This window comes from Marmota flaviventris, chromosome 3 (assembly GCF_047511675.1).
Source record: "Marmota flaviventris isolate mMarFla1 chromosome 3, mMarFla1.hap1, whole genome shotgun sequence".
Lineage (NCBI taxonomy): Eukaryota > Metazoa > Chordata > Mammalia > Rodentia > Sciuridae > Marmota > Marmota flaviventris.
This window is the reverse complement of record NC_092500.1, coordinates 132,682,158-132,710,154: the sequence shown is the minus strand read 5'-3', so window position 1 is coordinate 132,710,154 and position 27,997 is coordinate 132,682,158. Positions and strand designations below refer to the sequence as shown.

The 27,997-nt window shown below is 41.2% G+C and overlaps 1 long non-coding RNA gene across 1 annotated transcript in view; it reads left to right on the top strand.

Moving 5' to 3' along the window:
- LOC139705253 (uncharacterized) overlaps positions 1-27,233 on the top strand; it is a 140,867-nt gene extending 113,634 nt beyond the window's left edge. The window contains exon 3 of the long non-coding RNA XR_011707156.1: positions 25,332-27,233. This is a non-coding gene — a long non-coding RNA (uncharacterized lncRNA). The remainder of the gene's footprint in view (positions 1-25,331) is intronic.
- Positions 27,234-27,997: the final 764 nt, after the last annotated feature.

The following is a 27,997-nucleotide window of genomic DNA, read 5'->3' as shown; positions in this document are numbered from 1 at the left end:
ATGTTTGACAAGCTCTTCCTGGCTCCTCTAAAATGCAATTGGCCGCCAATTTTCACAGGACATCCATCACACACATAAATAGAAGGACATGGATTATCACAAAGAGGACAGCCCTGAACTCAAATATTTCCTATGCATGTCTAAGATAACCCCACCACCACCCCATAGTTGTGATTCCTCTGAAATCCTTTGCACTGTGGACTCTTAGTTTCTCTCTAAAGCAAATAGCAAGGGACCCAATCTGCTGTAGGAGTCAGAAAGCTGTTTCCAAGAGGTGACATTGAAAGTTTCTGAACTGTGGAAAAAGGATCAGCAAGAGGGTGGCAGGAGTTATTTCTGGAAGAAGGTGCAGTAAACTCAAAGAACTGAAGGTCAAAGTGTGCTGCAGAGCTCTCCCAAAACAATAGTTTAGTGTAACTGCAAGTTAGTGTTTGAGAAAGGGCAAGAAGAGATGAGGCAGAGATGGGCCGTGGAGGAATTTATCCCTAGGGCAACAGGAAGCTATGGAAGCGTTTCAGTAAATGTTAAGTGTATCTACTATTTTCTAGGCTTGGTTTAAACATTCATGAAATAATGTTTGTAAAGTACATTTGCAGCCTTTAAAAATGAGTACTAAGGAAATACCAAGGTGTTTATATCTCTTCTCCCTTCTGACAAATGCAAGACACCCTCCGTACTGTCTTTAGAAAAGAAACTCAAGGATCATGTTTCAGTTGTGAAGGGCTCCCAGACATTGCCTCATGGCTAATCCCACGAAACCGAAACCACAGGTCAAAGGCTACACGCTTGGAATGTCCAGTGTCTACATGTTTATAAGCAGCTTTAGGGGAATCATACTTTCGGATATGCTTTGGCTCATGAGTCCCTGCAAAGTGACAAAGCCATAACCTGCACCATTCCCGGTCTACCCAGGCAGCAATTAACAAGGGTGCACAAAACAGTTTCAGCTATTGACTTCCCAGGTGCACAACAGTGAACAAAGTTCATTATCCATGGAGCTACTGGAATCAGGTAAAACTATAGCAGGTACTAAGTGCTTGAGTATAATGTGGAAAAATTCACTGTTGGGGAGAAACAGAATAAAACCCAATCCCTGGACCCAATAGGTCATGCTGCAACATCCCTAGGTAATCACTATTTTGCTAAAAATACATACAATTGGCATAAATGAATTTTCATCTCTTCATATTTTTTTAGCCTAAGGAAAAGATGGATGATTAAGATGCCCTCTTTCTAGAACATATCATTGTTATGCCATTTCATCCATTGTTATGCCATTTCAGCAATAAAGTCCAGATTTTATTGAGTTTGTACTTTGTTCTGAGCATTATGATGAACACCTTAAAAGTGAAATTACTTAGGCCTAGTCCCTGCATTTGAATTGCTTATGGTGAAGGGAGAGGTAGACAGATTTAAAAAAAACAAACAAACAAAAAACAATATAGAGCCAGGGGTAACAGATCCATTGGAATATACAAAGAATTATTTGAAACTATGAGATATATGTTATCCTCAGAACCAGGGTCAGAATAAAAAATAAACAGGAATTCCCAGCTGCAAATTCTTACTAAACAATCCCTTTTACCCAGGACAACAGTCAATCTTTAATAAGAAAAACAGGAAGCATCTTATTCAAAATCCTGGTTAAAGGATGCAGCCTGAATATTCATTAGGATGGGGGTGGAGAGGAGCAGGAGTGAGAAAATAGCAGGAAGCTAGGAACACCCATCGCATGAGAATTTCTCCAGCCCTTGAGATGTGTTTCCTAGACAGCTTCCACAGAAGAGGGATATTGACACTTTCCTATTGTGAGACTGAATATGACACTGATAACCAGTTTAGAAAATAAACTCTTCTTTAGTTCCTAATAATTGTCAGTTCACAAGCTCTATATTCATTTTAACATTAATGCATGTGAGAATAAAAGCATGGTTGTTTTCTGTACTGTCACCTACAGTCAGATTAGAGGAATACAGAGGCTGTATGAAACCATAATTATGATGTAGTGCAGCTGGAGAAGCTAACAAAGAAAAGCAACCTCTCTTGTTCTTCTTGTAACTGTTATGAAGCCGTGGTCTGTCCTGCTACTATCATTGAGCTGGGCTGAATGGTTGATGGCCAGGTGAGCTAGGGTCAGACTGCCAGAGAGGGGATCATGTATATTCAGTAGTGCTACAAACACAGGGCCATGAACTAGCTCCAGAGGAATGAGGATCTTTTTCTCTTTATTTCTCTGAAAGAGGAAGGAAGAAATGCATACTGGCAATATAATATAATTAGCCATCAGATGTCTTGCTGAATTAAGACATTCTCACTGAGGACGGCTCTTCAAAGGGCTAGTTGGGAAAATTTAAAGGTGACCTTAAAAAAAAAAAGATTGTATTATAAGAACTGAAACATACTGGCTGGCAATATTAAGATAGAAGTTAAATGCATTTGGCTGCGCTGCATAGAGGAAATCAATGTTCTCAATTAGCTAAATTTGAGGTCACTGGGTGTTTGTTTTCCCAGACCCTGAGGATTTATGAGGTCCACCAACCCAATTCTTTCAGAATGAGTCACCGTCCTCTCACCTTCCTTCCCCACCACCTCCCCAATCCACCTCCATGGCATCCAAGGCTCAGATAAGTACACAACCCTTTGTGTTCTGGATCTGTCTCTCACCTCTTCCTAGGGGAATGGAATGGTGTGGGCGTGACAGCCCCTTGTGATTCCTTCCCAGTTCCACTGACATTAGTCCCTCCTTCAGAGTCACGCCCTGGAGGTGTGCAGAGAAGACCCAGCTCCAGGAAGGGGGGAAGGGTACAGCACCACAACCATAATGTCACCTCCTCCTCCTCCTCCCCAAACACACAAGTGAGCCTTGAGGGAAATCAGGAGCCAAAGAAAGTCATTCTGTTGGGAGAGAGGCATGGTGTGGTGTTGAGTGAGGTGCAGAAAGTGGGAAGAGGGAGTAGTGGACTTGATTGGTTGAATACAGCCCTCGAGATTTACTGTTTGCACCTCTTTTAGGTGCCCCAGGTCCCCCCGCCACCCTTATTATTCTATCCAATCCCCCTCTACAAGCTTTCTAAAGAAGGGGACTTAACTTTGGTTATAGATGTTTATAGTCATGGATTCTTTCCCTAGAAAATAAACACACATTTTTTGAAAAAAGAAAAAAAAAAAAAAAACAGTTTTCCAAGGTCCTCTTCTTCAAATGAGAACTCCCCCTCTTCTGACCAAGGTACCATCCAGCCCCTTCTCCATGTGAATTCAGGGGTCAACACTGTTGTGATGCCCCAGAATTCTGACCTGTCCTTGTTCCACACTAAAACCCAACCCCCCGGGCTGCTTTGGAAAGCCCTTCCACATCCCCTATTCCGTTGGCAGCCTCTGACACGTGGTTTGGTTGGTCATTCCCCTCTGAGAGGAGACCTGATTCACCTTCCCTATGCCCTGAGTGGGAACCCAGCTGCGACTCTTAATGGCAACTCTTGATTCCAGAGCCCTGCTCCATTCTCTGTACCTGAAGCTGATTTTTAAATTCTCCTAAATTTAATCCTGCAGGGCTGGGCACTTAAAATGTGATTACGGTCTAGATTTTTGTACAAGAATTTGAGAACCCAGGGAGTTTCACCTTCAGGGTGAAAAATCACTTTAAAACATAATTGAAAGCATTCTTTGGCATTTCACAGCATAACAATAAATACTTTCGGAGTACACACCCTTCTCTGTTGGCAGGTTTTTTAAAAATGTGAACTTTGACATTCCAATAGGAGGTGGCTTAGTGTACCCTTCAACATCCCCTGAATTGCTCCTCACCTGTGGCCATTCTGCCTCTAGAAACAGGATGTCCCAAAGGCCTAAACTTCAGGCAGGCAGGGACACTGGGTACCATGTTAGCAGTTGGAAGTTAACTAGCAAGTTGCAAAGTTAAATCTCTGGTTTGTTCTTTTTACAATATTTGTAAGAAAGCAACTTCAAATAAATCACTTCATCTCTCTAGAATGTTTTCTCCATGTATATAATTAGCATGACTAAAGAAGAGGTGTGGGGATGATAGAGTTCTTCAAAGGTGTACAAAATTTCTGAGCTCCTGGGTGATGGAGTGTGTATCAGGGCCCCAGGGCTGCTGTAACAAAATGGCACAACCCAAATGGCTAAAATAAGAGAAACTTACTCTCTCATGGTTCTGGAGGGTAGAAATCCAGGATCAAACTTTTGCTCCCTCTGCATACACCATGGAAGGATTGACCTACTCCAGAGTCCTCACCCAGCCTCCTGTCATTTCTTGGTTTGAGGCAGTTTAACTCTAATCTTTAAGTGGAGTTCTCCCTGTGTACATGTCTGTCTCTTCAAATAGCTATTTGAAATGAGCCATATTGAATTGGGGTCCATCCTGTCACAGTGTAACCTTATGTTAACTAAGTACATCTGCACTTATTTAACTATTTTACCATTTCCAAATGTAGTCCCATTCTTTAGTACTCAGGGTTAGGACTTCAACATGAAATTTAAAGGGATATAGTTCAACAGTGAGCAACACTGTGGTTGTCCACAGAGGCAGTCCTGTATCTATACATATCTGAAAACAGAATCAACTGTATGGGCTTATAGTAATTCAGATTCCATATTAGGTGAAAAAATGAAAATTGTCATGTAGACTATGTGTGTGTTTGTGGACCTGTTGACATTAGAGTAGGCATCAGAGAACATGTCATGCCAGTTCCAAGGCACATACCCGTGTGCAGCTTTACTAGACTCTTGATTCTGTTGGTTGCTGACCAGAACCAGGGCAGCACAAGCTGAGGTTTACAGAGGCACCCTGAGAGGCTTGAGAGGTGACTGAGGGTGCTCACCAGTGGCCGTCAGCAACTGTCCATGTTCAGGGGCTTCCCCCCAGCCCCAAGGTACTCTGGGTTTATATCAGCTAGGAGAGGCTGTTCCAACTAACACCCAAGTATTCAAATCCAAGCTCCAATTGGTTCATTTCTACTGAGGGATTATTTATTTCCTTGATAAAAATGCCTTCAGAGGCTTGGGACACATCTAGGATGTGCCATGAGCATGCAGGAAGCCAGTTGAGGGTCCATGCATTCTTCTCATCTGGCCCACAATAATCAAGGCCTGTCCTGGAGGTGACCAGGCAGGGTGCCTTTCTCCTGTGGACATGCCACCTGAAACTGTAAACCTTTGCCTTTGTCTTGCCTTGGCTGGGCCCGAGGCTGACCACACTCTCATGTATATAGAGCTTTTCTCCACAAAGGCCATAGGGAAATCTCATGAGATTTCACCTGCATGGCCGAGAGGGAGTCAGGGAAAGAGGGGGAATGATGGTCATTTCTAGTCTTCATAGAACTAGGGAAGGGTCTCTCCTGTGTTTGAAGAAATGAAGAAATCCTAGGACCGTCTCCCAGTAGTCCCAGGCCCTGTTAGCAAATCCACCTCAGGGGATCCTTTGCTCATCCTGAGAATGACCACAGCTGCTGGTTCAATATCAGGAAAATTCAAGGGATGACCTGAGATAAGACTACAACACCTTCTCCCTTCCCAGCTAAACACACACACACACACACACACACACACATATACACAAACACTACTACCACACACAAACATAGACACTACAAAAACACACCACACATAAAACCCACAAATACTATGCACACTACACACAGACACACCAAACACACACACATACACACACACATATACACCACACACATACATCAAATACACACACACAATCACATACAATAAACAAAACACCTGCATTCAAGTGAGCCAGGGACATACATGGGTTGTCCTCTGCTTCCAAGCTAAGGTTTTGGAGCCCCCTCAGTCTGACATCAAGATCATTTTCCAGAAAGTTTCGACCTGCTAAGAGTTGGAAGAACACAAAAAATTAATTTAATAATTCTACTTCTGAGGTCATACTTTTAGAATATAATTGCATATTTACATACATACACAACATTCGTACAAAGGTGGGCATTGGAACTTTTCTTTCTATTATTTCATCATTGTTCTGGGGAGTGAACCAAGGGGTGCTTTAGCACTGAGCTATGTTGACAGCCCTTTCTATTTTTTATTTTGAGATAGGGGGTTGCTAAGTTGCTGAGGCTGGCCTGGAACTTGTGATCCTCCTCCCTCAGTCATTGGGATTCCAGGTGACACCACTGTACCCGGTGGAACTTTTTTTTTACAATAGGAAAAGTTAAAAATGATCTAAGTACCTAGCATTAGGAAATGCTTAAATGATTTAAATCTTATCCACACCATGAAATATGAATTGGCTGATTTCTTAAAAAGATATGATTTTGCATATATTAACAATGTCCTTGGAAAATGCTCCCAAAATGATTGTTAAGAGGGAAAATAAAGCAGGATATAAAACTATAATCAGATGATGAACTTCTCTAAAAAGCTAATCGTGCATACCCTTTAATGGTGGTATTGAGTGTTTTAAATTACTTTATTAGACTTTTCTGCATTTTTCTAAGATGTCCATGATGAATATATGTTACATTTAAAATGAGGAAAAAATAAAAATAATAGACACACGGGAGGATCCCATGGCTCTTTCCTTCCTACACCTTCACACTTCTATCTCAGTCCTCCTGCAATAGGACGTCCCAATTTCTTTTATCTTCGCCTACTCCAAATTAAACAGTGCTGGATCCCAAAGCCAGCACAGGTCAAACTTGCTTTTCTTCAATAAGAGATGTGATACCAGGCACCATCAACCCACATGTAATCTCAGCTATTCAGGAGACTGAGGCAGAAAGATTGCAAGTTTAAGACCAACCTGGGCAAATTCAGAGAGAATCTATATCAAAATTTTAAAAATTAAAAGGGCTGGAGATGTATCTTAGTGGTAGAACAGTTGCCCAGCATACATCAGGCCCTGGGTTCCATCCTCAATACAGCCAAAAGAGAGGAGGACAGATGGAGAGAGAGAAAGAGAAGATTTTGTGGTCAAACTCCTCTCCTCTTTCTCCTGTTGCCCTCATGCTCCTAATTTCAACACAGAGCCTCTGCAAGCAGCAACTCCGTCCTTCCCTTCACCAGGGCCCTCGAAGGTCCAGACTATCTTAGCCAGAGTTTAATTTCAACAGAGAGGGGTAGAGAATTCCATCTGGGACTCAGGCCTCCTAGATGGAGTCCCTTCAATTCAGGCAGCAATGACCAAGAAATAAGGGCCCTTCCCACGTGTTTGGAAGGCTGGCCCTGAGCCCTGAGCTGTGCATTCCATTATCCTTTTTGTGGGCTGAACAGATGAAATTGCTTTAGCTGAAGGAAGTGGCACGAATTTACTTATTTATTAGATTCGCAGGATGCACCCATCATTCCGACCTCTGGATCAACCCAACCCCTGAGACACACCGGGGCAGACAACAGCGCAGACAGACGTGCGTGTGCCTCTAGCCAGCAGGGTGGGCAGCAGCGCCCACGGTCAGTGCCAGATTGGCGCAGAGCATCTCCCCTTCCTAGATGTATGGTTAATTGTTTAAAGACGTACGTGAGACCATACAGCTAAAAAGAAGGAAAGCTGGCTTTTATGACTCAAATTTCCACCTTCCCAGGCCTTTCTTGCCACTACTGCTAGACAGGGAGTTAAGGCTGCTGCCAAAGGTTCCAGCAGCCTCGCATCTCTAGCCAAGTGAGACTCAAGTGCACCCATCTAGGGCACTTCTTTTTATTCTTCTGTTTCTTATTTTCCTTGCAAAGCCCAGCATCACCCCTTGCGCCTCCTCCTACAGACAATCAACCATTTAACAGAGAACACGGCTCTGTTCCACTCCTCACCTATTCTAATATGTCTGGGGCCGAAATGCCACAGGGCTGTCTCCGCTGAATACTAACATGAAGCATCTCTCCCTCCCAGAATCAATCTCTCCTTTCAATCCTCAGAAGCCAGTCTCCCCTCCCCCGCCGGGCTGCTCCCCTCTTTCCTTCTCACACCCCCACAGGTTTCCTTTCCTCCCTTGCCTACCTCCTTTCCCAGACAGAGGCAAAGTGTCCCCACCTGAGACAAAGAAAGGAGGCTTTGTTATACCTGCAAGATCCTAAATATTATCATCATTTAATTACTGCCATTCTCCCAGGCTAACTTCTTGGCAAGGACTCCTCTCTAGTTAAATAGGCTTTTAAGTTTTCCCAGGAAGGCGGCATCTGAGATAATTTGTGAATGGAGACTAATTTGGGGTGTTACCACTGGTATAAAGAGGTGACTTCAAGGTAACTGAGCCTTAGAAGACAAACTAGGAGAAAAGTTATGTGTTTCTTTCAGGCATAGATCATCTTTTGGAAATGGATACCAGATTCAATGTCTTGGGCACAAACCAGTGGACTGCATTATTAACTGGCCCGTGTTCAATTCTTTCTTTCTCTCTCTCTCTCTCTCTCTCTCTCTCTCTCTCTCTCTCTCTCTTTCTTTTTTCCTAACACAAGGAGAGTAGGGTCACATTCACGATGCTGTTGGTTGCCAGGAATTGTTCTCTCGGTTGTGTGTTCAGGCAAAAGAACAGCTTGACTTCAATCTTTTGTAATGTTCCTTAGCCAGGAATGCCCAGTTGACCCACAAAGGTGTCAGAAACGTTCAGATTCTGAAATCCTGCTTTCATCTGTAGAAACGAGCAACATATAACACACCTGAAGTGACAGCATTGCTGGCACAAGTGGTCGGTTGCCAGCCTTTGCAGAAATTCTGATCCGCTACATTTGTTAAATCCATCTCAGGTTATCCAGATGTTCCCAGCTTTACCTGCTAGAATCACAACCTTCCATTCCCTTACGATGTTCCCATGGCAAGTGTCTGGATTCCTTTCACACTCACAGCTATAGTGGTTTTTCCGTCACACTCAATTTTGGCCACTGAGATCAGGCGGTGTTTTATTCAGCTCTTTCCACCACTGTGACCAAAACCTGACAAAAACAATTTTAGGGAAGGATAAGTTTATTTGGGGGCTTGCGGTTTCAGAGGTCTCAGTCCATAGGCAGCTGACTCCATTCCTTGGGGCTCAAGGTGAGGCAGTACATCATGGCAGAAAAGGGTGGGGGAAGAAAGCCACTCAGGACATCATACCAGGAAGGAGGGAGAGGGAGAGGGAGAGAGAGGAGGCGAGGAGGGAGCACTATATTTAACAAGGACAAAAATATAAACCCCAAAGACACACCCCCAAACCTACCTCCTCCAGCCACAGGCACCACCCAGTTAATCCCAGTCCAGAGAATTGGTGTTCTGATTAGCATAAGTCTCTCAAAACCCAATCATTTCTCGTATAAACTATCTTGCATTGTCTCACACATGAGCTTTTGAGGGAAACCTCACATCTAAACCAAAATGGGAGGAAAATCAATTCATTCCATTTACTGTTCTCCACATTGAAGGACTATAGAGACTTAACACCTAGAAGCCCAGCTTTTCTCTCTCTCTCTCTCTCTCTCTCTCTCTCTCTCTCTCTCTCTGTGTGTTTTCTAAACTTGATATAGAATTAAGGAAAATTGTATCTTGCAAGAAATTACTTTTAGAGTATTAATTGGTTCTAAAATACCAACAACCAAGAAAATGCTGTCACCTCACTTTTGGTGGTGTCAGGGGAAGTGGTCAAATCTGAACTCTGAGGACAGAAATTAATGACAACAGGCCAAACAAGAAAATTTAAAAAGGTGGCAGGGGAGAAAACAGAGCATGTGGCCCTGTAACAGCATAACTTTATCTTTGAAAAAAAAGAAATAATCTCATCTATTATCACACTATTTTTTTTATCTCTTTAAGGTATCACTCAAAGAAATCATTTGTCTCATGCATTTTTCTACTATCAGCTCCAAAATGATCATAATTTGTAAATATTTGTGTTAAATATACAAAAGGTGCTTGCTTGGCAGCCAGTGCTCCTTTGGAATCTATGTTTCTAAGACAGTTTGAGGATTATAGAGTACAGAGGTAAAAGACTCAAGAAAGAGACTTCCTGGGTATTTGGGACATTACCAGAAATGATATTCCAAGAGGCACAGAAGAGAAAAGTGAAGCTGCCTATTGGGAAGAACTGCCCCCCACCTCGGATTCCTTAGAATTTATTCCTTAGAAAATACTATTCCCAGTAGTATTTTCATCTTGACCTTACCGTCTTTGTTTTGGTATTGAAGACACCATATGGAGTTCTGACCTTATTGGAAGAACTCTTCACACAGTGCCCAGTGAGCCCATATGTATGGGTGTGTTTAATGAAGCTTTCTGATCCCAGTGTGTCTGTGTCAGAATCTGCTGAGAGCCTGTGGGACCTGGGAAGTCATCCTCTCCTCTCTTCTCCTTGAGCAGGCTCACAGCTCCTGGATGGCAATATCACAGTTCTGCCTCTCTGGGCCATGCAGGTGACTGTTTCTTAAGGAAATCCATGTGGTTTAGATATGACGCATCCTTCAAAGGCTCACATGTTGAAGGTTTGGTCCCCAATGCAGCAATGTTCAGAGGTAGGGCTTTGGGGGGGTAGATGGATCATAAGGGCTCTGGCCTCATCAGTAAATTAGTAATTTGATAGCATTATTGAGAGGTGATGGAAAATGTAGGCAGTGGGACCCAGCTGAAGGAATGAGCTCTTGGGGATGTGCCCCCAGGGATTATATCTTGTCCCTTTCTGGGAGGAACAGCTCTGCTCAACTACGTCCTCTCCACCACAATGCTCTGCCTCAGCACAGATTCACAGTGGTGGAGTCAGCTGATCATGGACTGAAAGCTGTGAAGCTGTAAGCCAAAATAAATCTTTCCTTTTCCAAGTTGTTTTTTTCAGGTATTTTGTCACAGTGATGCAAAGCTAACTAACCCAGCATCATAGCCCATCTTCTGCTGCTGTAACAGAATACCTGAGCCTGGATGCTTTATAGTGGATGGACATTTTCTCATAGTTCCAGTGACTGCGAAGTCCATGATCAAGGTTCTAGTAGGTTCAGTTGCCTGGTGAGGGCTGCTCTCTGCTTCCAAGATGGTGCCTAGTTGCTGCACCCTGTGGAAGGTAGGAAACTGTGTCTTTACCTGGAAAAGACTGAAGGGCACACTTGATGAATGCTATTTGAGTCCTCTTTTATAAGGTCCTTAATGGTCATTCTCCTCACGTAAAAAATAATCCATTATTTGACCACTTGCTTACTGCCAACTAGCAGGGCTGGTGACCTATGCTGGGTTCACAAAATCTGGCTACATCAATAAGTGAGAAAATGAAGAAGAAAGCACACAAGCACACAGAAATATCTTTTCAAAAATCCAGGATGGCTCTTGACCTTAGGGGTCTGTTGGAAATAGAGAGCTTGCATCTGGATTCTTTATTTTTAGGGGGGTCCACACAAAGGAAGGTTCGATGGAATGTTCTTTCCAAAGAAGGCAAGGGGTCAGGTTTCAGGGGGTTGAGTCACACCCATCTCAGGTGTTGTGTGGGAACACAAGCAGAGCGAGAGGAAAGTACACACGTGTGTTGCACAGCCCAAAGAGCACACAACCCCAGGCCAGTCCTCCCATACACTCAAATGTGCATTGCTCCCACACACAGTCCATGGCTAGCCCGGGACACTTGCTATTTGCCAAAAACTAGGCTCTCTTAAATTTACTAGAATGTATCATTATTGTTTAATGTGTTTAATCCATCTTGCCAGTTAGGTATTATTACTATTCTCATTTTACAAACAAGGAAGGCATCTCTAAAAGTTAAAAAACAAAACAAATATATACCTGATTGTAAGGTCACCATTAAGAAGTAGCAGGCCTGAGATTTGGTGCCATGCTTTTCTGGGTCCAAAGCATCACTCTTAAATAAAAGCAATAATGACTACTTAGCTTATAAATTCCTTAACTTCCCCTTAGAAGTGAGGATTCAGTTCCTTTCTGTAGTTCAATCCAATATGTTGAGTAGAATTTGCAGTAGCATTAAAAATATTCTGCCACATTTGCCCCAACCACAAAAGACTCCTAAGGACCCCCCAAAATAATTCAGTAAATAATATTTGTACCTTGGAATAATTTCAAATAACTGAATATGCTACTCCTACATATGTTAACAAAGCCATGTGCTAGAAAGAAGTCAACAAGGGAGGTGGTTACCCTCTGGAGAGATTAAGAATTGGATTGGCACAAAATCTCTCAACAACTAGGAGCTAGAAGATAATGGAGCAAAGCCTTCAAATTTCTGAGGGAAAGTGATTTCCATATCCAGCCAAATTATTAATTGTGAAAATGCACTCAAAATATTCTCAGACACTCAAGATCATTAAGGGTTTACCTTCCTTTTATCTTTCTTGGGAAGCTACTGAGAGCTCTTGAAAGGTAGATACAACACAAATATACCCAGAAAAGGGTAGACATGAGGCCCAGGCCTTAGAGGAACCAAGAGAAGAGAGAGGCAATGACAAGCCCAACGTGATGGCCAAGAGAGAGGTGACAGGTAGGTGGAAAACCTCGAGGGTTGGAAACCCAGATTGGCACAGGTTGGAAGGCTCTGAGGGGAAAGACTTCAAGAATATGAACTGATAGACAGCAGATTTATACCATTGGGGAACATTTAGGATTGGATATTATATATAGTCACGCATGACTTAAAAATGGGGATACATGGTGAGAACTGCAATATGAGGTGATTTTGTCATTGTGTGAACCTCATAGAGTGATTCACACAAACCTAGCAGGAATAGCCTGTGACACTCCTAGGCTCTGAGGTATATACCATTGCTTGTATGGTCCATCACCGGCCAAAACATCATTATGAGGACCATGATTATGAGACACTATGTGATTGTGTGTGTATATATGTTAATTGTATGTGTATACTATTATGACTAATGTATTTTGCATAGTCCAAGCATTAAAATATACATAAGGAAAGGATGCATAAAAAGAGATATTAATAAAAGCTCTAGAATATTCTTCTCTCACCCCAGTGCATATCTGGTATGCCTTCTGCTTGCTCCACCAAAGTACACCCACACTACAAGTGATAATTTCCTTATATTCATTGATCAGAAGAACCAGAGACATGAGATCTGAAGGAAAGGAGCTACAGAAAGGATCAACATGGACAACTGAAGGAGAAGCCATTTTCCAATATGGTGGGTCGCATTGAGCACCATGAGGTGGGTCTTGGGAAGCTCAGGCCAGCAAGAGGCCCTGGAACTTCAAAGTCCTAGAGGCTGGGATCAGAGAAGTATGAACTCTTAGGAAAAGCAAGTGCCTTCATGCCCATCTCAGTTATAGCTCTCATTTTACCAGTGAGAATGATTTCCACTTTAGAATCTTGTCTATGTCTAGTTCTACCTCCACAGAACTTATTTTCTTTTGATGGTTGCCCAAGTCATTGCGTGAAATATAAATCATAAGACCTTGTTTAAGTTTCATTTCCTGTCCCGATTGCTCTCCACTACGTACCCAATGCTGCTAACTTATTTGCTGCCATCGGGTTATAAACAATTCCTATCAGAGCTCTGAGCCAGATGGGGCAATTTCTTCAGAGAACATTCTCTGAAAGACTTTCAAGAGCTTCACAGAGTCTTTATCTGATAGATATGCCAAAACAGAATGAAGGCATATTTCCTTTTTTTTTTTTTTGTTCTATCAAAGGAAAATAAAGACGAAAAGCCTTTTATAAGTACTTATGCCTTATTAGGAAAATTTTTAAAGTAAATAGCTTTAGTCATAGGTGTTAGAGGCAGTCTTCCTAAAACAGAGGGAGATGTATATTTAAGTGGCCACATTTAATAAATTCTAACTTACAAATTGAGGTCTTTGACCATAATTGCTTGCAATATTGAGCACAAAGCACAGAGATGAGCATAATTATGATCATAACTGCTATGAGCACTTATAATGTAATTATATTCAAGTAATGTGCATGCTGGAAAGACTACTGAAATTTCTCTCTTGAGAACGTGAGAAGTGTGTGTCTTTCCACTAGGAGATATCATCAAAAGCAGAAGCTGGACTGGCACTGAGGAGAGGCCCCAGGTCTCAGTGTCTCACTTTCCCATTGGAAAAGGTGGGGTAACAGGGACAGGTTTTTTCCTTCTGTCTGAAACATACACACACACATGCACCCAGCAATGTGTATGAAACAAGCCAGGTGTGGTGGCTCACACCTGTAATCCCAGCGGCTCAGGAGGCTGAGACAGGAGGATCATGAGTTCAAAGCCAGTCTCAGCACAAGAGAAGCACGAAGCAACTCAGTGAGACCCTGTCTCTAAATAAAATACAAAATAGGGCTGGAGATGTGGCTCAGTGGTTGAGTGCTCCTGAGTTCAAGCCCTGGTACCAAAAAAAAAAAAAAAAAAGTGTATGAAACAACAACAGACATTGGCTACCAGACCATGGAAGACAGCAAATGTTTAGTAGGTGAGAAACAAATTAGGGGAGCCTTACTCTTATCCAGGAAGTGGGTACCCAGGCAGAGAGCAGGGGAATCCCTGAGGCAAAAATGGAAATACAAATCCCAGAACAACAAGGCAGCTAGAGTTTACAGAACAGAGACTGCTGCACAAAGAGAATCCTGGGGTCAGGAAGGGTTTCCTCAACTCTCCATCAGAGGGCTGCTATTACCCGTCTGTGAAGATGCCACTCAGTGCCAGAGGTGGGGGAGGGTATCTCAAAGAATTAGATTAGATAATACCCATTGTTCACCGGGGCCAGGAAGATAGCTTGTCCCCTCTCAGCAGCCCGCCTGAAAAAAGTCAAAATTTGGGGGACACTGGGAGAAATATTGATGAAAGTCAGTGGGAAATAATTAACCCCAGACCCATCATTGCTTCTGATTTACCTCACAAGTCAGAAAATCTCAACCTGAAGGGCTCAAACTAATTTTAAGTAACTTAATCGCATCCCAGAACAAAGCTCAAAAATGTCTATGGAAAAACAAAGTAGCCAGCATTCAAAGAAGACAACAATCACCATGGCTTGAGTCCAATCAAGATCACCAGTCAATCAAAATAAAATAAAAATCACCAGTCAATCAAAAAAGTGTATATATGGGCTGGGGATGTGGCTCCAGCAGTAGCACACTCGCCTGGCATGCGCAGGGCACTGGGTTCGATCCTCAGCACCACATAAAAATAAAATAAAGATGTTGTGTCCACCGAAATCTGAAAAATAAATATTAAAAAATTCTCTCTCTCTCTCTCTCTCTCTCTCTCTCTCTATCTCTCTCTCTCTTCCCCCTCCCTCTCTCTCTCTCTCTTTAAAAAAAAAGTGTATATATATAAAATCCACAATGCGGAGAATAATCAACGAATCAAAATTTAATCAGAATTGATATTGACACAGATGTTAGAATTAATAATAGGCACATTAACATAGTTATTATAACTGTATTCAAATATTTAAAAGGCTAAGTAGAGGGCTGGGGATGTGGCTCAAGCGGTAGCGCGCTCGCCTGGCATGCGTGCGGCCCGGGTTCGATCCTCAGCACCACATACAAACAAAGATGTTGTGTCGGCCGAAAACTAAAAAAAATAAATAAATATTAAAAATCTCTCAAAAAAAAAAAAAAGAGGCTAAGTAGAGAAATCTTCTTTAAAAAATGTTTTTATAAAAACACCCAAATTGAACTTCTACAGATGAAAAACAACATCTGAAATGAAAAAAATAAATGAATGGGATTAGTAGTAGATTAAACATTGCATAAGAATACATCTGTAAACTTGAGGATTTAATAATAAAAACTCTCCTAAAACAAATATTTTTTTTTTAATTTAAAAAGTATCAACGAATTTTGAGATAACTTCAAGTGGCCTAACATATGTACAATGGTTTTGCCAAAGAAGAGGACAGAGATGACAGGATGAATATTTGAAGAAATAATGGTTGAAAATACTTTAAACTTCATTAAATCTGTAAACCCACAATCCAAAAATCTCAGCAAGCCTCCAAGCAAAAGAATCATGAAGCAAATGACACCAGGCTTAACATAATCAAATTGCTGAAGAAACCAACACAAAATCTTACAATAGCTAGAGGGGGAAGAAAAAGATGTTACATAAAGAAAAACAAAGACAAAGAGGAGAATGGATTTTTTTTATAGGAAACAAAGGAACTGAGAAGACATCTTTAAAATACTTAAAGGCAAAAACTGTCAAACAGAAGTTTATGTGAAGCAAGACTATCTTTCAAAAACAAAGATAAAATGCAGATGTTTCCAAACATACAGAAACTGAATTGATTCACCAGTAAACCCATATTAGAAGATGTTTTAAAGCAGAAATAAAAATAAAACCAGATGGAAATCCGAATCCATGCAAATGAATAAAGAACACAAAAAATAGTGAATACATGTGATTTTTTCCTTACTAGATATTTTTATAAGATAATCTATTTAAACAAAAGTAATAACAATATTGTGGAATTTATAATACATGTCTAAGTAAAGTATATGAGAATAGCACAAATAATATTTTAAGATAGGAAATATTTTAAGATTTTTATGCTATCTATAAGGTGATAGATTATCACTTAAAGAGGGCAATGACAAATTTGAGTTATATCCTGCATGTTACATACAATCTACACTACAGCTCTCCACTAAACTATCAAAATGAAGATGTATAGGTAATAAGTCAACAAACAATAGAGAATAAATGAAATAATTTTTAAAGTCATTTAATCCAAAACATGAAGAAAAAGAATAGAAAAAAATGAAAAAAGAACAGCATTTAAAAATCAAATACAGTAATTCCCCCTTATCCATGGCAGGTACATCCCCAGAGGATGCCCGAAACTGCAGAGAGAACCAAAAAAATCTGTTTTTTCCTATAGTTACCTACTTATGATAAAATTTAATTTGTAAGATAAGCAAAATAAGAGATAAATAATAACTAATAATAAAATAAAACAATTATGACAATATGCTGTGATAACACTGCCAACATCACCAGTCTTTCCTTCCAGGGCCATGATTAAGTCAATTAAGGGTTACCTGAACCCACACACTGTGATACCATGACCATCTGATAACCTAGATGGCTACTAAGAAATGAAAAGGCAGATAGCAGATACAGTGTGGCATGAGGATTCCTCAAGCTACGTGGAACAGTGTAAACTTTAAAATTTAAAAATTGTTTTCTTCTAGAATTTTCCACATAACATTTTTGGATTGCTGTTGACTGTAGGCAACTGTAAACTCAGCAAGTGAAACCCCACATAAGAGGGTACTGTTGTAGCAAGATAATGAGCTCAAATCAATTATCACATTAGCTGTAAATAATCTAAATACTCTTGACTAACAAGCAGAGATTAGAAGAGTGGATTTAAAAAAATCAAGATCCAAATATACACTATTAGAAATGCTCTTTAAAATTTAAAACAAAAGAAGCCGGGTGTGGTGGCGCACACCTGTAATCCCAGAGACTGAGGCTGAGGCAGAGGATCGAGAGTTCAAAGCCTGCCTCAGCAATGTAGTGAGGCACTTGCAACTCAATGGGACCCTATATCTAAATAAAATATTAAAAAGGACTGGGGATGTGTTTCGGTGGTTAAGCACCCCTGGGTAAAAGTCCCAGTACCAAAAAAAAAAAAAATTAAAACAAATATTTCAAAATTAAAGGGATAAAAGTAATAGATAATACTAATATACTAATCAAAAGAAAGCTGCAGTGGCAATAGTAACCACAAAGGGGCACCTAATAGAACCTCCAACCACAGGAAGCAAAAATCTATAGAACAACAAAGAGCACCAACAAATCCAAAATCACACTTTGCTGTTTTCATAATTGTCTCTAATAAGTGCTTGAACCTGTGAAAAGAAAATCAGCAAGTTTGTCAAAGATTTGAAAATCACTGCTATCCAACTGATATGATTGACATTTATAAAATACTCCATTATAGTAAAGTACACATTATGGTCAAATGCACCCGAAGCATTTACCAAAATAGATCATATTCTGAACTATAAAATAAGGTATACAATAAATCTAAAAGCATTCAAGTCATTCAAAGTATATGATCTAACTAAAGTGCCATTAAACTAGAACTCAACTATGAAAACATCCCTGGGAAATTCTAATGTCTGAGTGATGGAAACTAAATAATATGCTTGTAAATACCAAATAGATTAATGAAAAATTAGACACATTTTCAACTGAATGAAAATGAGCATTTCAAATATGCAGGATGCTGTTAAAGCAGAACTTAGAAGAAATTTATAGCACTAAATGCCTAGACTGGAAAAAGGAAAGTTCTTAAATCAGTTTCCTCAACTTCCACCCTAAAATGCTAGGGGGAAAAAAAAAGACCAAATTAAATCCAAAGCTACAAGAGTTTTTGAGCCTGCTCATTTAAGTACTTTTTAAATAGCTGCTTTAACTCTTTATGGAACATTCTAGTATGTGTATCATCTAATTATTGTTGTCTATTGATTGTCTTTTCCCATGTAAGTAGAGGTGCTTGTCTCTTCGTGTAACAAGTAATTTTAGTTTTGTATTTTGTATCTTGGACAATTTGAATAGTGTGCCGTGAGACTGCTGGTTTACAGTACTTGAATTTTGGTGCTCTTCCTTGACTTACATGCTGATGTTTCTTTTGCAGAGATCTCAAAGAGCCATCCTTATGTTCTGTCTAGATTTTGGGGTTTTTTTATTTGTCCATTTTGTTTTGCTTTGCTTTTTGTGGTGCTGGGTGGGGACTGAATTCACTTGCACTGGGCAAGTAATTTGCTCCACCACTGAGCTACAACCCCAGCCCTGTCCCAGATTCATAGTTGAGTTTAGTGGGAGCTGAACAGAAGTGTGGGTTTACTTCATATGACAGACAGAATTTTAAGATGCGTCCCAAGATTCCTGCCCTCTTGTTTAGGTGCCCTTTATAATCCTCTGCAGGATTTGTAAATTCTGCTAGAACGTCACTCCCATGATCTTGTTACTTTATAAGGCAGAAGAGATCTTGCAGATATAATTAAGAACCCTAATCAGTTGACTTTAAATTAATAATAATAAAAAAAGGTTATCCGAGATAGAACTAATCTAATTTGATGAGTGCTTAAAAGAAGTCTGAGAAATTCAAAGCCAGATAGACTCTGGTCATCCTTGAAGATGCAGTCTCTGTGAGCTCTGCAGTGCACAGGAAGGGATTCTGCCGATGGCCTCGTGATTGAGGAAGAACACTGAGTCTCATGTGAGATCCCAGCCTGAGCTGATCCCTTGGCCCAAGTCTTGTGAGAATCTGAGCAGAAGAGGTTGCTGGGCTTTGCCTGGACTTCCGACTTACAGCAACTGGCCCATTCAATGATGTTGTGTAAGTTTCTATGTTAGCAGTAATTTGTTGTACTGCAAAAATCTACTATCCTTTATCTTACCTGGAGCCTGTTGAAAGAAGGAAGGAAGGAAGGAAGGAAGGAAGGAAGGAAGGGAGGGAGGGAGGGAGGGAGGGAGGGAAAGCAAGCCTAAGCACTCTATTTTTGAGTAAATGTGGTCCCAAAAGTGACAAGATTTTTTTTTCCTCCCTGAGGTTTTAAATTAACCTCAATCTAATTCTAATCAAAAGAATACTGTAGTGGCAATATTAATAGCAGAATGGCACAAACCACAGGAAATAAAAACTTAATAAAGAGAGAATGAAACAAATCCGGTGTCATCTAACATGGAACTTTGTTAATTTTTTTTCCCTCTGAATTCTAAATATAGTACTGGGAAAAGATCTCAAAGTTTCAAATTGGTTAGCATCAACTCCCCAGCAGTATTGAATCCCATGACTCATCTCTGCAATTATAAGCTACTCGATCACTTCTTTGTCCTTTGTCCCTCTTGGTTCATCAAGCTCAACCTTTTTATGGAGGAAGAGTTAATCTTGCTATGTTATTGCATTAGTTGTCGCCATGTGAATCACTCAACAGGAACGAAAAGCAAGCCTGGTCTAATTAGTAAACTAGAAGAAGTATTCATTTATAGCCACCCATCAGAGAAGCCAAATTAAAGTCACCATGAAATGGCAGGTTGTTTTCCCCCCAAATGTGACAGTTGTCAAAAGAAAGTGTGATCTCCATGTGAGACATACAAGATATCATATCCATCTAATCCACATGTAGGGACACAGGACACATTGAAACAAAGCAGCATATCTCTGGAGATAATCCTTAAGGGAAAAACTAGCTGTAATCAGACTGTTTGAACAATATTAAATATAAATGGACCTCTCTTAGAGATTCATAGTGCTTGAATGTGACCCAAGTTTGTGCAATTAAAAAAAAAGAAGAAGAAGAATTTAACTTAGTTCATCTCAGAGTTTCTGCAATTTATTTGGTATGTATTCTGTCCAAATTTTATAGTTGAGTTCAGTGAGGTAAAAGAAGGTGTGTGTTTACTTACTTTACATGATAGGTAGAATTGCTTTAGGGATACACTTGTTAAAATTCTTGGAAGAAAAGAGCTCAGTCTCAAAAAAATAAAGAAATAATAAGGAGAGAGAAAACTCATTGCCCTGATTTGATCAACGCATGCTCTCTAACACTGCACCACACTAATATGTACAGTTATTACCTGTTAATAAAAATTTTAGAAGACATGTGTATATGGTTTGTTTCTGGAAGGTCCCCAAAGTCTCATGTGTCAAAGACTGGATCCCCAATGCTAGTGGCGGAGCTTCTGGAAAGTGGTTAGATCATGAGGGCTTTGACCTCATCAATGGATTAATCCATTGACAAATTCATAATTTGATGGCATTATCGGGAGGTGCTAGAAACTGCAGGAGGTGGGGCCTATTGGAGAAAGGGGGTCATGGGACATGTCCTTGAAGAGTACATCTTGTACCCAGCCCCTTTCTTGCTTATTCTCTCTCTGCTTCTTGGCCAGTAATATCACCTGGAAGATTTTTGGTGGTGGGTTTTTTGTTTGATTGTTGTTTGTTTTGGTTTGGTTTTTGGTGGTGCTGGGGAATGAACCCAGGGCCTTGTGCATGCCTGGCAAGCACTCTACCAGCTGAGCTGTATCCCCAGACCCTCACCTGGAAGATTTTTATCTGAGCAGCCTTGCTCCTCTACACCATTCTGCCATGATGTTCTGCCTTACCACAGGCCCAGAAACAATGGAGTCAGCGGATCATGTCCTGAAACCTCTGCAACCATGAGCTGAACTGAATCTTTCCTCCACTAAGTTGATTTTTCTGGGTGTTTTGTCACAGTGATGAAAAGTTGACTAATACAATAAATAAAAATGTAAAAGGATACTACTCTTTTTAATCAAACTGGTTTCGTTTTGGAAAAGAAAATGTTATATCTGAAAGTAAAATGGTTGCCAGGGACTGGAGGGAAGGGCAAACGAAGAGTTGTTGTTTAATGACTATAATTTCAGTTTTAGGAGAGGAGAAAATTTATGGAGGTGGATGGAGTTGATGGTTGCATTATATTATGAATTTATTTAATACTACTGAACTGTGTATTTAACAATGGCTACAATGGTAAATTTTATGTATGTATGTATATATATATATTTTAATTTTTAAAAAATATTTTTTTAGCTGATAGGCTTTTATTTTATTTATTTACTTTTTTATATGTGGTCTGAGAATTGAACACAGTGCCTCACACATGCCAGGCAAGTGTGCAACTGCTGAGCCCCAGCCCCAGCCCTTAAAACAATGGGAAAAAACCTCTACATGGAAAATATTTTAGGATATGTGGCGCTAGTGATTTAAATTCCTACATGTTTATTTATCTTGTCCCTTCTTTCTGATGCTATTGCACTCTAGGTCAAGAGTTGACAATATGTCCAGTGGTAAGAAAAATTCCCAGCATAACTAATGGAAATTGCCACCCCAACCTTACCCCAGCTGATGTGAGGCACTAATGCCTCACACAGCCACTTCAGATAAAATGTGTTCTCAGTAATTCAGTCATTTCAGGCCTCACTGATCAGTTGTGGCTTATCTCTCCAAAATGTTCAACAGATATTTTTAATGCTTCTATCTTGTGCTAGGCTCAGTTCATTACTAACTAGCAGGCATCCCAGCCAGGATGGTTTTACAAGCTCCCAGAAGGTGTGGTCATGCCACAGAGAAATCCAGGAAGAATTATAACTTGTGAGCTTCTGAGAAAGATGAGTGCCCAGGCCTGGAGGGGGGACAGGCAGCTCCAGGAGAGAGACCCTTAAACAACAAGATCACTGGGGATAAGAGCTGCCCTGATTTCTCAGAGTCCCAGGCTCTGGGTGGGACCCAGAGAATTCATCCTCCAAAAACACCCAACCAAATTGCAGCAGCTTTTCGGTTTAATCAGTCCCTACAGGAAATCTCTTCACGCTGAGAACAAAGCTGAAAGTAGGAAAGGGAGAAATATAAGGAACTGAAAGAATAAATTACTTTTCATTTTGCATTGATTCTAAGATGCACATTTTTTTTCCCACCTCAACATCTCTGAACTCTCTAAACTGCAATATATCTTGTGATCAAAGCGTCATGCAACTGCTGTCCTTCGGGCATCCACGTGACATCCTTGTCATTGCTTGCATGTGCGAAGCTCACAGCTGTTGCTGTTGTCATCACTTCAACAAAATTATGTGCGTCGTTAGTACTCCGTGTGCTGGGCTTAATTGCCATGTAAAATGTCTTCAGAAAGATTATGCGGCGATTCAGCTCTGAAAGGAAAACTCACAGCACACTCCCCAGGAGAGGCGAGGAGACAAAGCAAGGGGGGCCTACATTTGTTATTGGTGTAGTGAATATTCATTGGATGAGAAGTGATTATAATTCCGTATTTTCTTTCAAAACAAATCAACTGCTTTACAGCCTTGCTACTTGAAGGGTACGTGGTCCAGGAGACATAATGTCACCTGGAAGATTGTTAGTAATGCAGAATCTCAGATCCAGCCCGGAGCCTAAGATTTGCATTTTGTGCAAAATCCCCAGGTGATTCCTATGTATGTTAAAGGTGGCGAGCAGGACCTTAGAGAGTATATAGTGGAGGCAAGTCATGTCAAATGATTGAGGTATCTGAAGGAGACGCTCATCACACCAACAGTGCAGGTGAAGGGAGGGTGAGTTGTCAAGACCTTCAGAGCAAATGAAAGAAATCACATTGCAATGAGAGGTCGGTGTGACCAATCCACGCATCAGGCAGGGCTGTCATTAAGACACTGTGCCACAGTCTCACCGGCAGAGGCTCTTCCTATCTTTGTGTCTATAAACTAATGATGAGACTTAAAAATGAGGAACATTTTAGATTCAATTAAATATGGGGTATCATAAGAAATAAAAATAAAGCATCTCCTTCAATGAGGGGGCCTGAAGGACAGCAAAACAGCAGAACAGAGATGAGGTCACTGCAATATAAATGGGAAAACCAAGGACAAAAAGAAGTGGCCAGGGCAAGGGAGGGACAGAGAGGGGCCTGAGGTTCCAGAGGTGTTACTGGTTGTGGGCCATCGTGGCTGGATACTGGTATAGCTGAGGGTTGTATGGTTACACAGGAGCCCCCAAATAATAATAACTTAATTTCTTATTTTTCTCAATTTTTTTGCATTGCTGGGGAATGAACCCATGACCTCACGCATGCTATGCAAGCATTCCACCACTGAGCAATACTCCCAGCCCTCCAATAATTTTCACAGCCATTACTTTGTATTTTTTTCCTTAATAACTATTATGTTTTAGCCCCGAACCATTGAGACTCACAACAAACCCCAGGGAGAAGCAGCACAAACTGATGGCTGAAGTTTGGGTGATGTCATTTCTTCTATAGAGATGAGGAAAATGTGCCCACCAGTATCCTGTTGGTAGACGGCAGAATCAGGATTGGAACCCCAGGCTTATGGCTGTATGCTGAAGTTCTAAGTAGGCAGGCAGGTATCTTAGGCAGCATTTTATGCAAGCAAAAACGGAGGCTCAGAAAACTCAAAACTGTCCAAATTGGGGTTATACGATAAGCCAGTTATCCTGGCATGAATTCACTGTTCTTTCTTTGACTCCCAACTCCTTGGTAAAAATTTACAGAGCTATTAATGGTTTGAAGAGCTTTAAGCTGGTACAGCTTTCAAATAAATGATTTAATGATTATGTTTACTTTACTAAAGAGCATACAGATTATGTGAAAATAATGAGGGTGACCAGGAAGGTGAACCACCCACGGGGCTCTCCATAAGACTCCATGAGAGGAGTGTAGCCAGCAGACAGTGTACCCCTGTCACAGCTTGGCTCCAAAGCAGATTTCGTGTCAAAACTGCATTGCCAGGGGGCTCTGGGGTAGAGCGCTCACCTAGCATGTGTGAGGCACTGGGTTCGATCCTCATCACCACATATAAATAAATAAAATAAAGGTATTGTGTCCACCTACAATAACGACAAAAATGCATCGCTCCCAGTCGGTGTGGAGTTAGGCTAAAGAGCAAATCCTCTGATGACTGGTCTTTACTCTGGGGCTCCCCCAACAACCTGGCCAAGACTTTCTCAGAGCTGCAGCACAGAGTGAATCGTACTCCCCACCCCACTTTCCTTCTCTCCTCCCCTGGTTGTTAGACCTGCTCTAGGCTCTGAAGTTCTCTGCCCTCCCTGCTTCCCCCATGTTTCTCCTCCCCATCTCTTTCCTCCAATAAATCTGTTTCACATGTAATCACAGGAAAGTTATTGGAGTGCAGCCATGCCCATCTCTTTCCTGTCATCTGAAGCGGCTCCACTGCTATTGGCAGAGTTGAGTAGTCGGAAGAAATGTCTGTCAAACCCTCTTCCATTGCATACTCCTTCCTGAGTTGCAGATCTTGATGGTCTCTCTGGAGGCCTTTCTGTTTCATTACAGCAACATCCCACACCCTACACTTCTGCCACCTGCATCTGCTGAGCCAGGAAGGTCCTCACAACTCTGAACACATCCTCTACCTGTTTGGAGGTCTAGGAGAGATGATGTCAGAACCTCTGCTCAAGTAACCTGACTTCCCCCCACATGTCTGGCAACAAATAACAAATTCTCCGATTTCCTTTTTAGTAGGTGAAAAATAGTCCCCCAAAGATATCAGGTCCTAATCTGTGAGATCTGTGTTCCTTTACATGACGACGCCTTTCACAGGTGTGATTAAGTTAAGGATCTTGAGATGTGGAGATGATCCTGGGTTCCCTAGATATGCCCTGAGTGTCATCAACATACCACATAAGAGCTCCAACACAAAAGGGGAGAGGGCACAGGACGGAGATAAGAGAGCCACCAGCCAAGGAATGCCAGCAGGCTCCAGTAGTTGGAAGAACCAGTCAACAGAGGTTCACCAGAGCCTCAAAGGGAGAACAGTTCTACAGATTTCAGACTTCCAGCCTCCACAACTGTGAAAGAATATATTTCTGTTGTTTTTAGCCACTGAATTTTCAGTAAAATATAGAAAACTAACAGCCCTTCTTTTCATTCCAACTCCGATAGGTTCAGACACCTTCTCAAGAACTACCCAAGGCAAGATTCAAATTGGAAGGAACCAATCTTTGCTCAGTTCCCCTGCTTTTACCACCTGAGAAGAGAGTTTCTATGGATGAGCTGTATCTCAGGTCACTGCACCAAAGTGACTGTCCGAGGATGCCCCAAAAGACTAGATACTCAGAAGCACCAGGAATCTTCCTGAAAACCAAGAACGTTATGTACCTTACTTTACCTGAAATTATTAAATCTATTTGCATAGAGGCTGTCCACCAACTTTTTAATATATAAATTGGGCTGGTGTCACCTGAAGAAGTAAGAAGAGGCAGTATCCAGTGAAGTATGTCACCAAAAATTATTTACTAATGCTCTATACTTCCAAAGAGCACCAGAGAAGTTCATAAGGAAAGGTAACATATTCTCTCGTACTTCATCTTAAGAAGTTGGTACAGTATTGTTCTTGTTTTCACAGGTGACTCATCTGTGGTTCAGAGTGTAAGCCATTTCAGTAGCAAAAGTGACAAAGTACCCGAAAGACGGACACTGGTATTCAGACCCGAGTTCAAGGCGTTTCTCAGGGTGACACTGCCTCTTTTAAGGAAGCCCAAGAAAACTCTGATGTGGGCATCACTTGTAAATCACTGTGGATTTTCTTGGTCCCGTTCTCCTGCTCACCCCAGCCCCAATGTAGTGACAGAAGCCTGCATCTCGTGGGGGGTGTATTTTACTCTCTGGCATGTGCTGACACCTGCTGACACATGTAAGGACAGCACTGACGGAAGAGGGTTCCATAAAAGGCTTTTTGTGCTGCTCCTGGGCAGCGGCAGCTCTCAGAAGCCAATAGGAACGTCGCTAAAGATGAGGATGAAGAGGAAGACAGAGAGCGTTAGAGCAGATCTGAGCATATCGCGGCCTGAGACTACGCAGCTAGATGCTCGGGACTCCCGGTTATGCCACACAGGCCTCGGTGACCTGAGCAAGACCTTCGACGACCTGTGTTCTGCGCAGCGAGCCTGTAATGGGTGATTAATTTGCACCTAACAATGCAAACAATAAAATTATCAGTCGGTAATCCTCCTGCTCCAACTTCCTTGTAGTATTCATCTGGGACATATTCTTATTAATGCAACGTATGTTTAAGTTAATAAAAATAAACATAAAAATCCATAATCCCTTTTACTGAAAACAATTGGATTTACAAAGGCAATCAAGATTTCGGGGGAATTTAAAAGGATGAAGTACCTACCACCTGGGTCCATTAGGTGGCGCCAAAGGATCAGGCCTGGATCATAGTGCTGCTCCGCCGGGCTGGGGGCGGGGGCTGCCAGTCTTTCTGCAGAACCCCTCCACCCGCCCCCGCCCCTGCGGGTCGTCCTTAAACTTTAAATTGGCTGGGATTAGTGTGCAAGGTAGTAGGGCCTCTTTCTATGCCCCACACGTTTTCCATCCTCTATTCCTAACGCATCCTTCCGCCACAATCACCGTGTTGTGTGTAGATGAGACTCTGACTTCCAACACTTCCTCTGCTTCCTAACCAGGCAACCACCTGTCTCTAATCTCTCTCCAATCTCAGGCCTATAAGTGGGCATCAAAATGCCAAAAATGCTCCACCTCACAGAGCTAACTAACAAAAAGGGAAAGAAACTAACATCTATTGACTACCTGGTATATTTGAGGCATTTTTGCATGTCGCTTGATTCTAGTTACAGTGGTAATAATATTGTTACTGTTTGTTGAGCAATTACATAGGTCAAGTGCTAGACTGAGTACTCATTTAATTCCTAAGATCACTGTATGGGGGGCTATTAGAGAAGAAGGGAAAGCAAGGGTAATGGAAGGGCAGATATGTTCAAATTATATTATATGCATGTTCAAATGCACCATAATGAAACCCAATATTCTGTGTAATTAAAATGCACTTATTTATTTAAAAATTAACTGTGAAATTATGTCTTTCTTCCTACTTCATCACTTTGGAACCTGAAATTCAGAGAGATTAGTAAGCACAAGATAGCCCAGCTGACTGAGATGTGACTTGGTGGTAGACCGCTTGACTAGCATGTAGAAGGCACTGGGTTTGAGTCTCAGCACCACATGAAAATAAATAAACAACTAATAAAAATATTTTTAAAAATCCCACCTGGAACGCACATCAGGATTCCCTTACATTTCATAAGCCCCTCCATCTCACCTGTGCCCCTATCCAGTCTCTCGCCTGTACCAGGGTATCAGCTTCGGAACCACAAAAGTAAGACACTAAGAATCAATTTTCTGGGAATATAGGTGTGAGGGAAGTTGGTGGTAAAGGGAAAGAGAGAGGGAAGAAGATTGTAACTCCTTCCCCTATTAGGGCCAAAATGTTAGGGGTCCCTGGTCTACAGCATAAAGCTGTTCCCATAGCAACAGGTTTTTTTCTTTGTTCATTTTTTGTTTGTTGGAGGCTATAATCCTGCTGATAACATTATTCAATTACTCTATAGGTTAAATAGTATTTCTCAACTATACTGGAAACTAATCTTCATCTATAATACTACTTTAATAGAAAAATATTGTTGAGCTTTGTGTAAAAGTCTTTTAACTTTTTAGATTGCCAAATTATAGACCACATAATGCTACAAGTATGAGAACAGAGTTTGCAGTTATTTTCTTTAGAACTTAAATGAGGGCTGGTGATA